Source organism: Anas acuta, chromosome 3 (assembly GCF_963932015.1).
Source record: "Anas acuta chromosome 3, bAnaAcu1.1, whole genome shotgun sequence".
Lineage (NCBI taxonomy): Eukaryota > Metazoa > Chordata > Aves > Anseriformes > Anatidae > Anas > Anas acuta.
The window spans coordinates 41,443,642-41,457,835 of record NC_088981.1 but is presented as its reverse complement, the minus strand read 5'-3'; the positions used below and the strand labels follow the sequence as shown (position 1 = coordinate 41,457,835).

The 14,194-nt window shown below is 45.5% G+C and overlaps 1 long non-coding RNA gene across 1 annotated transcript; it reads left to right on the top strand.

Annotated features, from left to right (window-relative positions):
• Window positions 1-758: 758 nt before the first annotated feature.
• LOC137853917 (uncharacterized) lies at window positions 759-3,269 on the top strand. Its single transcript, XR_011094833.1, has 2 exons — window positions 759-1,855; window positions 2,323-3,269. It is a non-coding gene; the product is annotated as an uncharacterized lncRNA (long non-coding RNA).
• Window positions 3,270-14,194: the final 10,925 nt, after the last annotated feature.

Here is a 14,194-nt window from a genome sequence, read left to right as displayed (position 1 = left end):
TTCCCACAAGCACAGAGCCACACTCAGGAACTTACTGCGATTAAAAATAAATAAGCCATGTCCTTGCATCAAGCCTTGAGAAAGTAAATGTAAAGGAGACTGGAGCCAAGAAGTTCTGGGACGGTAAAACATTATTTTTAACAGCTTTGACTATGAATGCATAGGTAGAGAGAAGATCAGAAAGCCCCAAACCTGCAGCAGATGAGAAGTGACACCTCACAGTTAAGCTTCCAGTGTAGATGACCATCCAGTTTTTCCTCAAACTTGCAAATTTCTCTGCCCCACTGCTCATGAGGCAAACGGCTGTTGTAAGAAAGATGGAAATATTTCACTGCCCCACGCAGTGTAAGGAAATAAAAGAAATCGCCTTTATTTCTCTGGACGGATTCCAGCCTCTGTACATTTTGATAGTTAAAACAACAATAAACATTCAGACCCATCCATAAAATGAATCATTAAAATTCCACCGTTTCTCCCGTCTCACCAGGGGAAGAAAATCAGCCTGAAATAGGCATTGTTGTGGAAGACTCCAGGGTAAGTACAGCAGCTTCTCTTCCAGAGAATTTTCTGCACATGCCCTGGGCCATGGCTCTGCTTTTCCCATGAAAAGCATGCAACGAAAAACGCGTGGACAAGCCAGGATCCGGGGCCACGAGCTACAGAAGGGTAACATCCATCACTGCTATCCCTTTTATAACGCTCCAGCTCAGACAGCAGCAACGAGGGCTGGAAGCAGCTTTGGCTCAGAGCTCCCTCAGGCCAAAAACAACACCTCATGGGCTGCTCTACAAACTTACCTCACGCTGGATGATGGCTCATGGATAGGAGCTGGCTGGCCCAGTCTGTATTGCTCGTGCAGACAGCAGCCCACAAGTGCTTCAGTTGCTCCAGCTTGTTCTCCTTACTTCATTTCTCAGTTCATGAGTGGATGGCACCCGGAGCTCCCAGCTGTAAGGTGGTACAAAATAACAAGCAGGGGCTGTTTCGGTGAGCTCACCCTGGCAGAGCAAAAGCAAGTTCAAGAGCAAGAACAAAGCTCCAGGCATGGCCCGTGGTGAGCACGCTTCACAAAGCTCCTGCAGCTGCTGTGCACGAGGACAGACGGGTCCAGGTCTTGACATCACGACACCCCAGAGAGCCAGGCAGGACACATCTCCTGCAGTTTCCAAGGATTTACCTTGAAGAAGTCACCGTGTCACAGAATTTGAGAAATTCAATGGCAAATATGAAGTCAAAAGCACTTATATTTACTTTAGTCAAGGAAAGGAGCTGAGGGAAAGTAAAGGCCTTAAAGTCTTATGCAAAAAGTAAACGCTGCTGGATCTTGTCTGTAAACGCATTGCTGAGACCACAAACCTTACTGAACCTTTCCCAAAACTGTATTGAATTTCGGACTTCAGGACGATTCCAGCTGAACTTTCCCTGATTTCTAAATTTTGGCAGAGCTGTTGGAGTTCTGATTATCAGTTGCCAAATAATCATCCTTTCGAGATAAAGGGTAACTCGAGTCATAATCATTCATGTTGCAAAACTACAGAAGTAGCTGGAGTTACACGGGGGAGCAGCCTGACCCACCATCTTCCAACGCTAAATGAATTACAGGAGGAAATTTGGCATTTTTATATTTTACTTTTACAGGTCATTAAATACCAATGTAATTGCTGTGCTGTTTCATTTCTCGAACATGAATTCTAATTAATAGCATTGCAGTCAGTTAATTTAATATGGTAATAGCTCCAGAATAGCTTAATTGTTGTCATTACGGAGCACCTGCAGATGTTCAGCCCATCAGCCCATTCATTACCTGACCACTCTCATGTATCCCTACGGAGAGAAACCTCTGCCTGAAGAAAAGGTAATAAAATGCTTCCAGCACCACTGCTGGAAAAAGCTTTGTCTTTTCCAAGGGTGAAAGGTCTAAGGGGAAGGAGGTGGTTGTAGTTAGGCAGGAGATCTTTTTTTGACATCACTGGCATTGTAGAGAACGGAAGTCTCTCTCTGAATGTCTGTAACCAGAAGGTGCTGTCCTGCACTGCCTTTCACTTGCAGGGCTGTTTAATTCAGCCTCACGTTGCAAATGCCCACGAGCTCTGTATAAGTCAACACTGGTCCGTTTCTACGTCATTTAAAGCAAATTCTCATGTAGACATGATTGGGAAAAAACAGGTGGCACTATTCTCACTGCACTTCATGGCACCCATCTAGATGAGAAGAAAAAATCCCATGTTCCTGGAGACCTGGTAGAAGAGGAAAATTGACAAACATACTTTATAATTTCAGCTCTTCTCACCGAGAATTTTTTTTTATTTTTTATTTTTTAAGGTGTACCTTTTGGTTATACCTGGGCAAGAAAGAAAACTGCTACAGCAGTGCCTTGCCTTTGCCTTCCTGAAGACTCACGTTTTCTTTATGACTTACGTACCTCTGTGTGCACCCTGAAATCTTAAAAACCACAATGAAAATGGAGGGCAGAACCTTCATGGAAATAAAGTACTACTTCCAATCTGAAGGTAAAGAAAGAAGGGCAAACACAGTGAAGTGCCTTTCCACAGCCACATCAGTTAAACAGCGTGTAACAACCTGGAATCACAGAAAAACAGAGATGGGTCAGGACCTTGTCTAGCCCACCCCCAGCTCCACGCAGGGGCACCTTTAAGGAGAGAGCAAGTTGCAGAGGGCCCCCTACAGACAAATTTTTTGTATCTACAAGGATGGAGACCCTACATCTTCACAGGGCCATGTGTCCCCGTGCTGCACGCTCTCCCCGAGACATTTCTGACCCTGTACTGAGCTGGCATCTGCCTCGCTGCAGGGTGTGACCTCTGCCCCTGTGTGCTCTGCAGCTCTGGGAAGAGCCCAGCTCCATCTCCTCAGCCCCCCCAGCTGGTGGCAGCAACCAGATCCCCCTAGTTTTCTGTGGGCTGAGCAGACCAGGCCCCTTCATCCCTCTGCACGCTGCCATTGCTTGCAGCCAGAAGGCAGCGTGCCTTTACTCAGGGCGTGAGCCGCAGAGATGTGCCTGTCCTTGTTCCCACGTCAGGGGCGGTAGCTCTTCACGGCTGGCATGCGAGGCTGTACTTCACCTTCCTAAATTAGAGACTCTGCGTGCTGGTGGGAAGCCAGCAAGAGATGCTGCTTCTTCGGCGGGTAGGACGGTGCCAACCTGCCTGCAAGGAGCGCCGGGCCTCGGCGTGAATGAGGCTCCTGGCAAGCGTAGGTCCTGGGGCTCCTCTCGTCCCCAAACGCTGCGGGCCCCACCTCTCTTCTCTGCTTGGAAATCCGCCTGCAGTTCGTGCAGCCCGAGCTATCTTGGTCATCATGACTCAGATAGATGTAACCTTGTTCCCAAAGCGTGCTGCGGGACGTAGAGCAGGGAAGAACTGCTCATCTCCTTGTGAAAGGCAATGGCAGTTTCTCTGCAATTTATTCAGGCTCTTACTCTGCGAGTTAAAATGTACAACATTAATAGAGGCTCAGTCCTGACAGCCTTTAAAAAAGGAGGAGGACAGACGACCTCTGTGGTGTGCGCTGTAGGTTTCCGTAGCACAAGAAACGTTACAGCATCATTGTCAGGAGAGGAGAGAAATTTCTGGCAGAGGAGCAAGCCTGAGCGAAACAAGCTGAACTGGCCCTGCCATGCCTCCCCTCAGTAGCAGAGATCTGCCTTTGCTCTGAGACTTGTTCAAACACAGCGAAGTAGAAGCAGATTTCAGCACAGAACAGAGCCTTAATTCACAGCTCGGTAAATGCGCCCTTTATTCTGCTTCAGCACAGCTCATCCTTATCTATATATGTGACATCCAGGTTCACCAAGTCCAGGGACCATTGTGAAGCAGAACTATAAAAGAACATTCGTTCTGATTTAGGTTTGTAATTAAGCTGAGGTCCCTGGGTCTAATTCAAGGCCATTTCAATCTCCAAGCTTTCTAGAAGAGTTGTTCCGATTTTGTACCAGCATGTGTTAAAGAAAATACTGGCCTCTTTTCCTGGAGCTGGACTTGCACAATGCTCACATTTAAAAATAATCCCACTGAGACCCCCATAGCTGCTTTGATTGCAAAAAGCCAAATGTTCCTATCCACTGCGCAGTGAGGAAAGGAGCAAAGGGCTTTGCGAACTGGAAGAAAGGACGAGACAAAAGCGCAGATGAGATGGGAGAGAGCTTTGCCCCATATTCCTGCGAGTTTGCAGAATCCCTCCCACATAAATATTGAAAAGTTTGCTATCTGCAAGTTTTGGAGAAGCCAGCGAGCAGTCCCTGGAAAGGGCATCACCCTTAACAACCAGCAGGTTTTTCAGGCAAAGTTAATGCTGCTTGCAGCAACCTTAGCAGGAGCTCAGCGCAGCACAGAGCACAAGCGAGGCAGCTCCAGCAGCAGGGATTTGGGGGATTTTTGAGGGCAGTGGGACAGGGACACTGCCCTGCTGAGTCTGGCTGGAGCAGGGCCCCTCTGCTGGCTGCAGGGGGGTGCAGGTGAAGTCTCCTGAGCACTGCCCACCCCGGCGTGCACCCCAGCCTTTCCTCTCTCGCTGCAGGGAAGCCTCAGTTGTGCAGCGTGCACAGGCTGCTCGTGGAGGTCCTCACAAACTGCTTCCCTGTCCAAGAAGGCGCTTTGGGTTTCTGTCTCAGCTTGCTGACAGTTTCAGCTAGTTTTCCCTTTCTAACGAGGGTAGGAAGGCAGGAGGCATTTGGCCAAGATGAGCGGGAACTAGCACAGAAGCAGAGAAATGACTCCCCGCAGTTTCACGGGTGCTGAAGTCTGATCAGCGTTTGGCTGACAAGTAGGAAAAAAATGAAAGAGATGTGCTATCTTTGCCTTCTTTTGCTCTCAAGAAAGACCTTGAAAGGTTGAACATCACTGAGACTGGGAACCTGAAGAAGAGAGACATGGGAGGCAGAAAAGAGTTGACCCCAAGCTGACTCCTCACTCTCTCCTCTGTGATTCACTGCAACTCACCCACCTGACCTGCGGACAACTCCCTCCAGGAAGAGAAAATAATCTCTTTAAAGGACATTCTTCTCTGAATAGAGAATGCTCAGTCATCTACAGTTTCCTCTCTCAGCGTGTGAGAGATTGCAGTCTAGAGTGGAAACAGGAGGCCTGTCACGGCAGGGAAGGTGAGTAAGGTAAGTTATCTGCTGCTGAAACAAATGGTGTCTCAAAAAGAAGGAGAAAAAGGAAACCCACAAAAACTAAGAAAAGAAAAAAGAGAGAGAGAATCATCCAGATCAAAGATGAACAAAGGAGTCATTACCTCGCTGAGAAAAGTTACCTGTGTTCTGCCTGCTATCTCAGCAATGCCACCGAACTGTTTCAAAGGGAGAGGAGTGTGAGAATACAAACAAGAAAAGCAGCAAGAAAACACGGCGCAGTTTTGTTCAAGAGAAATTAGAAACTCTGAGATGTTTGTGCCAACACGCTAGTGAGTCCTTTGCAACAGCCCTGTTTGACATCAGTCTCCAGGTGGGGTCTGTCCTGTGTGCGTTCACCACTAGCTGGCCATGGAAAAGTTGTCAGAGATGTCAGACTGATGGCTGGACAGACGTACCTCCACAGGAGCCACTGGCCTTCTCAGAAGTGGCTGGAGCTGGAAGGAAATGCATGGAAATAGAACTGCTTCTCCTTCTATTGCAAAAAAAATAAGCAAAACGGGAGGTGTTTCTCTTCCTCTGCTTTGCCTGGATCTGGGAGGGCAGAAAGGTAAAATAAATCTGGTTCAAAAGGATAACAGATTTTCAGCTCCAGGGAGTTATCACTATCACAAATGTCATTATTTTTACTTAATGATACATCTTACACGCATAACACGCATAGACAAACCATGTGCATGTTAGCTTCTGTCGGGAAGTGAAGAACAATGTAACCAGTCTTCCTTAAATTTAGATGTTTTGGATTTAGAAAACCTTGCAACTCTCTGTTCTGAGCTTATACATGCAAGCTTTAACATTTACTGTAGCATACTGTATTTTGCTCCCTCTTAACACAGTTGTGCCAGTCAGCAAAGAGTTTTTTCACAGATCTTCCTAGTTACGATTTTTCCAAAGGAAATTTATTTTCCAGGGTAGTTTTAAAAATATATTCTATTCCAAGCTGCTGGAGGAGTGTTTTCCTTTGAACGGATTTCCCTCTTTGTTCTCCAGCTGGCAGCCCACTCGCGCGGGGTATTTCCAATACTCACTGCTCACATGTGAGATCCCAGCGACGGTGCAGAAGCCACCAGTGAAGATGTGTGATGTTGGGTCAGCTCCCCAGCAGGCTGATTTAACCTCCACAGACGTGTTGATGAAAGCCAGCTACTTCCATCCCCCAGCTAGCAACACAGGGGGAAAATTAATCTGGAAGGCTCTCCACTGTACTCTCTGGGGTCATTTGACCAGTTCCTATTTGCAGTAACACTCAAGTGACTATGGGAAGATGTGAACACAGCTTAGGTAATTGCTCAAGTGCTAAGACTGTTTTTTTTCTCATTCTGCAGCCGATTCTCAAGCCCCCTTTAGCTGGTGAGAATGCAGTTGGCTCTTGAGATCTAGAATTATGCCATATGCCACAGCTTCAGCTAAAAATGCCTTAGCTGCTGGACATCACACAAAGCACATGGCAATTCCCTGAACCACTGCTCAACCCTTAGACAGACCATTCCTTTTTCTAACCATGATAACTGACTGTCGGTAGGGATTCAAGTGGAGAGTAGCAAATACCGTGTCATGGCAGCGAGGCAAGCTAAATCTGTTCAAGCCTTGGCTGAATTTGTCCCTTTCTGCTATCAGGCAAGGGTGACAGATGAGACATTGCCTTAACCTGATGTAATTAAAAGATAGACATGGGGGGAGACAATACAAGCGACAGCTGTCAAAACAAAGTCCAGGAACAATATTCAAGCACCTCTTATCACTGTTTATTCATTCAAAGGCTGTAGTAACACAGAAAAGCTTGTGTACAGCTGCACATGCATGTCTGTACTTGGGAAGACAAGCAGTCCTTGCAGGCTTTGCCTGGAGCTGGGCACCACTTTGGGGATGGTTGTTAGCAGACCAGTACTGTGGACCTGTGCCTACCACCAGTGTTTCACATTTGTAGCAGGTTAAGCCCAGAGATTCCTTGCTTGATGGACCTTTTTCTCCATCCCAGGGATACTCAGTGGGCATAAGTCAACTGAAATTGTGCCTTTGGTTTAGACCGTTTCTGGCTTGGCAGTGCTGCCTTTGTAGTTAAATGTGGGTACTATAAATGAAGAGTGTTTGGCTAGATTTTACTCCCTGCAGCAGGGGTGGTCAGAAAAACCACTGCCCTATCTTACCCTGGTAGCTTGGCTGCTTCCTTGGCAGCGTTCAGCCGGCTGGATCCATCTCACTTCCCTCGAGCACAGTTGGCACCTGAGGAGTCCCACAGGACCCCACCCAAACTGAAAACAGGTCTTCCACACGTCAGTCTGAAGAGACAAATTCTGGTGTCCGAGCCATTGTTCTGGTCCTGCTCACAGGGACTGCTCCCAGGTGCCCTACACAGCCCCACACAGGGAAGCTGCACCTGATCCACTTGTAAACGGCACGTGACTCTGCAACCACAGGTTTGTCACTGCTGTCACAGTACCGCGCTGTCACAAAAAAAGCCAAAGGTCATCCTTAGATGGATGAATCCAAACGCCACTCTAAGCTGTATAAATAGGAACACAAGTAGAGCCTAAAAGACATTTACAAAATAAGAAGCTCGTATTCAGTGATGTGCTGGTAAGGCATGGTCTGGATTACTGCACCCAGTGTTGGTGGCCCACTTCAAGGAAGAGATGCAGCGAAAGCGCGCAGCATGGAATGATCAAAGGGGCTGGAAAGATTTAATCTGGAAACGAGAAGGCAGAGGAGAGACCGGTGAGCTTCATGTACACAAAATGCTGCTGCAAAGCAGGGAACTGGCTCTTCCCAACGCCTGTTGCAATAGGCCAGAATTAATGGCTTTGATTGCACAAGGGAGATGCAAATGTGACATTAGGAAAGCTTTCCAGTGGGAAGGTTTGGTTAGCACTCAGAGACTGCCTGGGGAGGCTGTGAAGTCTCCATCAGTGGAGGATTTTAAGAAGAGGTTAGACAATCAGCTGGTCAGAATAGTTAGGGGAGTGGATTCAGGGAACTCTCATGCTCTTTTCCAGTCCCATTTTTATAGTCCTATAGCAGATTTTTTGGATTGTTTTAGCTGTAACTGTCCTTTACAGACTCACGCTGGCAGGGGTGACATTTGAGAGAAGTGATGGGTGAAAGACTTCAGATGGTGTTTCTACATTTGCTTTGCATACTACCACGCTCGCTGAAATTCCCCAAACTTTAATGAGTTAATCCATCAAAACAGTTGTTTCCAAACCTGTAAGATTTTAGTGGGAGTAGGGGTGGATATTAAGCATAATGAAACCTTAATCCGAGGAGCTCCTGCGTGGTTTGCCTTTGATTTTGTGGTCGTGGTAAGGTTTAGACACACACGCGTGTAATGCATGACAGAATAACTTAATGGCATGATTTTATAACATGGCAAGTTCTCTTGATCACAAAGCCATGACCACATTCACGGTTCTCCTCACAAAGATCTCGGTTCCTCAAGCCTCACTCCTGCAGGTAATTCCCTTGAAACAAAAGGTACAGATCCCAAGAAAGAGGCAGCACAGCTCATAAAAACCAGAGCCGGGACTATGAGATTTTCAAGGCCAAGGCACCAGTTCATACCAGTTAGCTATTACTCTCGCATGACATCCTTGTAACTACTGGCAGCTGGGAAAAGGAAGATGTTATCTGGAATGAAAATCAGAGATTAGGCTAAATTTATATTCCTGCTGCCAGTAAAAACACCAACACAGGAGGCCAGATTTTAAAAAAGAACATGTGTCAATATGCGGATATGCATGTGTTATCTTTTAACACTGGGTGTTCCCCGCTGCTGTATGTAATTTAAAGATCTGTTGCCATCAATAACTTCTGTATCCAGCCTTGTCTGAGTTTCACTGTTACATCTTACTGTTCCTATTTTCTAGCACAATTCAAGATTTTGATATATATTTTTAAAGGGAAACTGTAATTTTTCCCTAGTGTCTTATTTTCTTCTGAATTTTTGACCTAACTATAAACAGATCTTAGGTTTCCATATTTCATGCACGTATCTCACCTAAACCTTCCTCCCATCCCTTTCTCACACCTTTCCCTCTAGGCTTTACCTGAGATTTCAGGATTCACATTTTTGTATAATACAAAGTGAGTCACTTTTTGGAAACTCTTCTTGCAGCGGTCTGGGAGTTCCTGTGGCAGCGTGATGTGCTTTCACAAAGCACAGGCCAGGGGAATTTCTGTTCCATGTTTTGCATTTGCCCATGTGAGACACATTTCAGTGCACATTTCATGCTGCGCCAGGGATCCTCTGGTCTTCGAGTTCAATTCCCACTCATAGCTGTGGGCATTAAATGAAGTTAACAGGTGACAAGTTCAAAGCAAACAAGAGATTCTTGATGACACAATACATGGTTAAACTGCAAAACATCTTAGCACAAGAATACATGTAAAAAATGTGTGTGTGTTCAAAAAAGGACAAATTCACATGAAAAATCGTTTAAGGACTCTTGAATCCAAAGGTGCTGCCACTGAGCCTAAAATCCCTGGATCTCTGGACCATTCTGGGGAGGGAGCACTGCAGGCTTGCTTTGTTCTTAAACTTTTCTCCAGGCTTCCCCATTTGGCTATCACTGGAGACAGGACACTGGTTAGGTGAACTTTTGGTTCCGAACCTGGGTGGCTCTCTCGTTTCTTCCACAGAAATGCCTGTACATGATGTGGGGTGGCTCTGCCCCGTAATTCCTAGCTTCACACTGGCAGGTGTGTCTCAGCTGCAAAGCTGGCACTGTAACACAGACCCCAGCAAATCTCAGGTGCCGAGCACAGGACCTACTCTTTGCCAAGAGCACAGCCTCTCACATGGTTGCAGTGCAGAGCCACGTTGTGCTCAGGGCAGACACATCCACCCACCCTCAAGGGCAAAGGACACCGGGATGCTGCACTGCAGGGTGGGAGGTGTCTTGGCAGGGGACGCTGCCCAGGAAAGCACACAGCACTCAAAGGCATGCTCCCAGCTGCAGCCTCGCACGTGTCCCCACCTCATCATATAGTCTGGTGTAATAGTTCCCTGTGGTCCAGAATCTGTGCCTTATTTTCTCCTGAAAGTAACATAGGTATGAATTAGTGGTACCACTGTTCCAGCTTGATACCCTTTCAAAGACACTCAGAAAGACAAAAACCAAAAACCCTTGCCATAGCAACTACCCTGTTGCTAATCCAAAGTTGAGGCTGTTGAAATCTATGGTCCTTGATATTCCACTCCTGTTCTAAAAATGCTCTGATTCCTACTGAAACCAACCACATCCCTTCGTTCCAGGTCATGTGCAGACCAAGCATGGTGGGTGGGTACAAAGAGATCAAGGTCTCCACAAAGGAAAGCAGAAAACTTTCCTTCGGCATGCTGCAATGGGTCTGTATCAAACAGCAAAACTGCAGAGGGACAGACAGGTCTCTCCAGACCTGCTTAAAAAATGCTGCAGAGAAAAAAAAGCTAGTGCTCTCAATTAGCCAGCTGCCTGCCCTGCTGGTGCTTGTCTTTTTCTCAGCTGCCTTCTCCGCTGTTATGCAACAAACGCTGTGGAACAAAAAGTGGAACCAAAGCAAACATCAACTTAGACCGAGAGTTTGACCTAGCAGAGTCACAAGCTAGGCTCCCAAATTCACAGCAAACTTCTCCCAGATTTGCAGAAGCACCGCTGGGTTGGCTGCTGGCTCAGCTTACGAACAGGGAACTGCACTCCACGCCACCAAGAGTTACGAGGCCAGCCCTGAGATGAGGAACCAGGTGCCCATCGCTGGGGCTGTGCTGCATCATTTCCACGGGAGATCTGCAGCGGAAGGCAGGCACCCACCTCGTGAGCACCTGATGGCTTTTACTAGAGAATATACACAAGCCCCAGATTGTTAACTCCGGAGACAGTCAGTGAGAACAGATAATGTAAGCCTCTGCTCCAAAGTCCATGACATACGTTGCCTTCATCACTTCAGGGGAGTTAATTATTCAGGGGATACTGCATCAGACTGTACTGAGACCCAGAGCCCTGAGCTCCTAGCCAAAGTGTGCTATTTGGGAAAGCCAATTTCAAACCATTTCCTAAAGAACGGACTCTGATTTGTGCGTACTTGCCCAATCAGACTTAAAATGAATCCCCAAGTCTTTGCAGCCTTCACACAGTTCATCAGTTTCTCATGATCAGTCTGGGGAGGTGCAGGGGAAGGCTCTTGGTACTTTCATGTTTTCTCATTAAAAAACACCTATTGTTACATTAATAAGACAAGAGCATCTCAGCAGGACATAGAGCTATGTGACATTTCAAGGCTTTTGAAGAAAATGCACAGAGAGGAAGTGAACCCCAGCAGCTACAGCCAGCAAGAAAACAAGTAAATGAGCTTTTGGTGTGGAGAACAAAGAGGAGGGAGCCAGGGAATAGATGAACGTGGAAACAACAGAGAAGGGGAGATGGTTCTGCCTGGAAGCCTCATTAGTATCACCAGCCATGAAAGAGCAAAAGACTTTAGAGGTCAGACTGCTCTCATGTGTCCACCTCACTGAGGCTGGGATAAAAGGAGTTGTCCTGTTCCTTCCAGCGCATCACACCCTGCACTGAGCCCTGCTCTGAATGCACTAAACAAACTGGCTACATTTGCTGAGTGTATGTATTACACCCTATTATTTCTCTTTTATTTTTCCTTTGGAGGAGCCCGCAGAGCAGGACAAGGATGCAGAGAACCATGCCTTATCGTGGGGCGCTGGGAACCAGGACTCCTAGATTTAGTTACGGTAAAGCCAACTTATCTCATCATTTTTGCGAGCACGCCTCTCCATTTGGGCTCCTTCACCTTCACGTGATTCTCCTTCCCTCCTTCCAAACAAACTGCGTCTGAGACCACGCAAACCGCGCCTTACAGGGGAGCAATAAATCCTCCCTTTGATGCTGCTGCCACGCCGCCCAGCGCCTCTCCGCTGGGAGCAGCAGTTCGGCCCCGCCAGACCGAGGGAGTGAAAAGCATCTGCACATCCTGGCTGCGCGTCTAAGCACCGACTCCCCTGCGCTGGAGCATGAGCAGCTGTTGGCAACAAAAGCAAGTCAATGTATGCTTTACAGAAATATTAGCAGTGAAGAGTTGCTTTTAAAAGTTAGGGTTTTTTCCTAACTGTGTGAGGTTGCCTTTCCGTGAGTCCCTATTTTAGTGTGTACCTGGCTTAAAGCATTCCCCACCACACGGAAACCACTCCACCTTTATTGCAAGGGTATCTCCCTTTACAAGAGAAAAGCATAAACCTTTTATGTACTCACTTCAGTAGATTTCACTTACTCCTGTGTGCTTGAGAAGCTGTCCTTCCAAGTAGCCTCCACAGCACACTGCATTATTCCCCCCTCACAGTTTGCTGAGCTCTCCCCACATCCCTGCACTTAGGCCAAGCAATTCAACTTTTCTGGTCTAGGACAGAGAAAATCTTAACATCATCATATATCTTCAGGCCTTTTAGACACATTTGCATACTTCTGGATTATAATTTAGGGGAAAGTCTCCATAAAATGCATCATATTCTTGCTTTTAAAACATTTTTTTAAATTATATTTTTGAGGGTAGGAATGAAATACTTTCACAGAGATGCCACACAGCATAATGAAATCTTCCAATTTATTGTATTGTTTTGGAAATTTTCCTTCAGCAAACCAGACAGTATCTGTTTTAGCTGTCTTAGAAATATGGAAGTTTATACATTTCCAAATCATTTTCCTCCTGATCTAAAAATTTAGTCTCTGACAAAGGACAGTGTTGTTTTATTTGCAAGATTTGGTCAAACTGCCTTCAGGTTTTAAAAATGTTTAAAAAAAAAAATCATGCTGCAGTGTTGTGGTCTTATAAAATATAACAAACTCCCAAGTAAGTTGATACATTTCTTCCACATGAAGGAAATCCGAAATTGAAGTGGCTTGAACCCACCATAAAACAAAACAACAAACACTGGTAAAAGGTAAAATACAGAACTTTTAATTAAAAGATCTGTTTTTCCCCTTAAAGAAAATCCCTACATAATTTTGGGATTCGTGACCTTTTAGGGTTGTTTGATTTTCATAAGAATCAAGCATTTTCATTTATCAGAATCTTTTCACAAGGAAAATAAGCAATTCCCTGACCAGTTCGTTGAAGCATCTTGGATTATCTTCCCATATTTGTCACGTGCAAGAAAAGAATAAAAAATATCCCACAGGTGGCATCTTCCAAACTGACTCTAATATTAGTAGGCAGATGCAAAAATTTAATTTATGAGCTGGCATTTATCGTAATTTCAAAGTGATTAGGAATACGTGTGTGAAGTGATGGATCTCAGTAGCAATAAGGAGCAGTTCTGCCTAAGCACAGCACTCACCTCTGTAAGCCCAGAACCAACCAGCAGAAATAAGTACCACGAACAGGAGGCGTTCTTAAATAGTATGCCTCAAAATTAAGCTGGTGGAATATATACAGTCTGGAGGAATAAATAATGTCTTTTATTCCTGTATGACATTAAGAAGCAAAGGAGTTTTGTTAATATCTAAGTGCTTCAAGTTGACCCTTTGGTATTCAACTGCAAATAAACTTTGAGAAAGAACCCCACAACTTTAGTTTAGCAACAGTTTACAGTTCATTAGGCTGGTAGACCAGAATTACAGATAACAAAGCATATTTCCAGCACAATTATAACACGTAAAAACAATTGTTTAGGTAGCACTTTTGTTTTTCTCACATGTGCAATCAGAGAAGATTCTTTACGAAGCCAACTCTTAGAGAAAAAGTACTCACAATTTTCTTCCTTAAAGTCATGTTAATAAGGAGATGTTATGATTAATAACTTTCTTCTAACAAGATTCTGATTTGCTGCATTGTCACCAGAAATTTTGTATACGTACCAAGCATGACACTTGTTTTAATGAGTAATCAAATTTAAAAGTTCACTGATTTATTTTCTTTCTGTTAAAGAAGTGCATTCCACGATAACTTAAGGAAGTCGACAGTCCCTTTTTACTTAACCACTACAACACAAAAAGCCTCCACACCTCTGGTAAGTGGTGATAAGCCCAGGAAGGACTTCTGTTCCTAAGCAAAGACAGAACGAAG